Source organism: Oryctolagus cuniculus, chromosome 1 (genome assembly GCF_964237555.1).
Source record: "Oryctolagus cuniculus chromosome 1, mOryCun1.1, whole genome shotgun sequence".
Lineage (NCBI taxonomy): Eukaryota > Metazoa > Chordata > Mammalia > Lagomorpha > Leporidae > Oryctolagus > Oryctolagus cuniculus.
Window position 1 is genome coordinate 17,817,859 of NC_091432.1, and position 3,227 is coordinate 17,821,085.

The window sequence follows — 3,227 nt, forward strand, 5'->3', positions numbered from 1 at the left end:
GTGGGAGAGGGGAGGGTTGCAGGTGGGAGGGAAGTAAAGAGGGGGAAAAAGACATTGTAATCCATAAGCTGTACTTTGGAAATTTATATTCACTAAATAAAAGTTAAAAAATTGATAATACTGAAAAGTAATCAAAAACAAATGCATGAACTACTGAAATCAATGCAGCACATAAAAGAATAGATCTCTTATGAAAATGAAAACTTAAGGAGGAATCAAAATGAAATGAAGAATTCAACAGAACATGAAATTGAGATATTGAAGAGAAATCAAAATGAAATGAAGAATTCAATAGAACAAATGAAAAAGGCAGTTGAGAGCCTTAAAAACAGAATAAGTGAGGCAGAAGAGAAAATATCAGACTTAGAAGACAGAGCACATGGCCAGTGTGGCGGCTCACTAGGCTAATCCTCCACCTGCGGTGCCAGTACCCTGGGTTCTAGTACCAGTCGGGGCACTGGATTCTGTCCCAGTTGCTCCTCTTCCAGTCCAGCTCTCTGTTGTGGCTCGGGAGGGCAGCAGAGAATAGCCCAGGTCCTTGAATCCTGCACCCACATGGGAGACCAGGAGGAAGAACCTGGCTCTTGGCTTCAGATCATCACAGCGCACTGGCCCTAACAGCCATTTGGGAGGTGAACCAACGGAAGGAAGACCTTTCTGTCTGTCTCTCTATCTCACTAACTCTGATTGTCAAAAAAAAAAAAAAAGAAGAAGAAGACAGAGCACAGAAAAGTATACAGTCAAACCAAAGAAAAGAAGAGGAAATTAGAAATCTAAAAAATATTGTTGGGAATCTACAGGATACTATTAAAAACCCAACATTCGGGTTCTAGGAGTTCCTGAAGGCACGGAGAGAGAAAAGAATTAGAAGACCTTTTTAGTGAGATACTAGTAGAAAACTCCCCAGGTTTGAAGGAAGAAAGAAACATCCAAGTACAAGAAGCACACAGAACCCCCAAAAGACATGAACAGAAAAGATCCTCGCCATGACACATCATAATCAAACTCACCACAGTGAAATATAATGAAAAGATTCTAAAATTCACAAGAGAGAAACACCAGATTACTCTCAGAGGGTCTCCAATTAGACTCACAGCAGACTTCTCATCAGAAACACTACAAGCTAGGAGGGAATGGCGAGATATTGCCCAAGTACTAAGAGAAAATAACTGCCAGCCCAGAATATTATATCCTACAAAGTTCACATTTGTGAACGAAGGTGAAATGAAGACCTTTCATAGCAAACAGAAATTGAAAGAATTGGTCACCACTCATCCAACACTGCAAAAGATGCTTAAAGATGGGTTACACACAGAAACACAAAAACACAGTCATCAATATAAAAGAAGGTAAAGGAAGAAAATCTCTCAGTAAAAGATCACAGGAAATTCAAACTATATATTAGAAATATCGGGCCGGCGCCGCGGCTCACTAGGCTAATCCTCCGCCTAGCGGCGCCGGCACACCGGGTTCTAGTCCCGGTCGGGGCGCCAGATTCTGTCCCGGTTGCCCCTCTTCCAGGCCAGCCCTCTGCTGTGGCCAGGGAGTGCAGTGGAGGATGGCCCAGGTGCTTGGGCCCTGCACCCCATGGGAGACCAGGAAAAGCACCTGGCTCCTGGCTCCTGCCATCGGATCAGCGCGGTGCGCCGGCCGCAGCGCGCCGGCCGCGGCGGCCATTGGAGGGTGAACCAACGGCAAAGGAAGACCTTTCTCTCTGTCTCTCTCTCTCACTGTCCACTCTGCCTGTCAAAAAAAAAAAAAAAGAAAGAAAGAAATATCATGGGAAAATGGCAGGAAAGTCACTACTTATCAATAGTCACATTGAATGTAAATTGCCTCCAACTCTCCAAATACAAGACACAGACTGGCTGAATGGATTAAAAAACAAAACAAATCTATGTGTCCAGGTATCTATCCATTTCTGTATGCCAACAAACTGGGAATTCTGTCAGAAATGGATAGATACCTGGACACATACAACCTACCTAAATAAACTATGAAGACATAGAAAACCTAAACAGACCCATAACAGAGTCAGAAATTGAATCAGCAATAAAGGCCCTCCCAAAAAAGAAAAACCCAGGACCAGATGGATTCACTGCTGAATTCTACCAGACATTTAAAGAAGAACTAACTCCAATTCTTCTCAAACTATTCAGAACAATCGAAATAGAGGCAATCCTCCCAAATTCTTTCTATAAAATTAGCATCACCTTAATTCCTAAAACTGAAAAAGATACAGCAGAGAAAGAGAATTACAAACCAATTTCCCTGATGAACATAGATGCAAAAATCCTCAATAAAATTCTGGCCACTCGGATCTGGCTGAAAAGCCCATGAGAGTATTTCAGGCATGGAAAGCCAAGACACTCTGGCAAAAAGATCTCTGTGAGTGAGATCCCAGTGGAAAGAACAGGTCTTCAAAGAGGGAGGTGCCTTTCTCTGAAGGGAGGAGAGAACCTCCACTTTGACTATGACCGTGTCTAAACAAGATAAGAGTCAGAGAACTCAAGGGGCTTCCATAGCCTTGGAAACGCATGACTGGTGCATAGGGAGATTACTGATGCCATAAACAGGAGTGTCAATTTGTAAAGTCAACAACAGGAGTCACTGTGCACTTACTCCTCATGTAGGATCTCTGTCCTTAATGTGCTGTACACTGAGGCTTAATGCTATAACGAGTACTCAAACAGTATATTTCACTTTGTGTTTCTATGGGGGTGCAAACGATTGAAATCTTTACTTAATGTACACTAAACTGATCTTCTGAAAAAAAAAAAGAAATTATCAAATCCCAACTTGACTCTCACTGGGATTTTTTTTTTATCTTTTATTTAATGAATATAAATTTCCAAAGTACGACTCATGGGTTACAATGGCTTCCCCCCCCCATACCGTCCCTCCCACCCACAACCCTCCCCTTTCCCACTCCCTCTCCCCTTCCATTCACATCAAGATTCATTTTCGATTATCTTAATATACAGAAGATCAGCTTAGTATACCTTAAGTAAGGATTTCAACAGTTTGTTCCCACACAGAAACATAAAGTGAAAAATAATAGATGATTTTTTTTAAATGATGATGAAATCAGATCAGACCTATTGTCATGTTTAATCCCAGTGAGAGTCAAGTTGGGAATTAATAATTTCTTTTTTTTTTTTTTTACAGAAGATCAGTTTAGTGTACATTAAGTAAAGATTTCAATCGTTTGCACCCCCATAGAAACA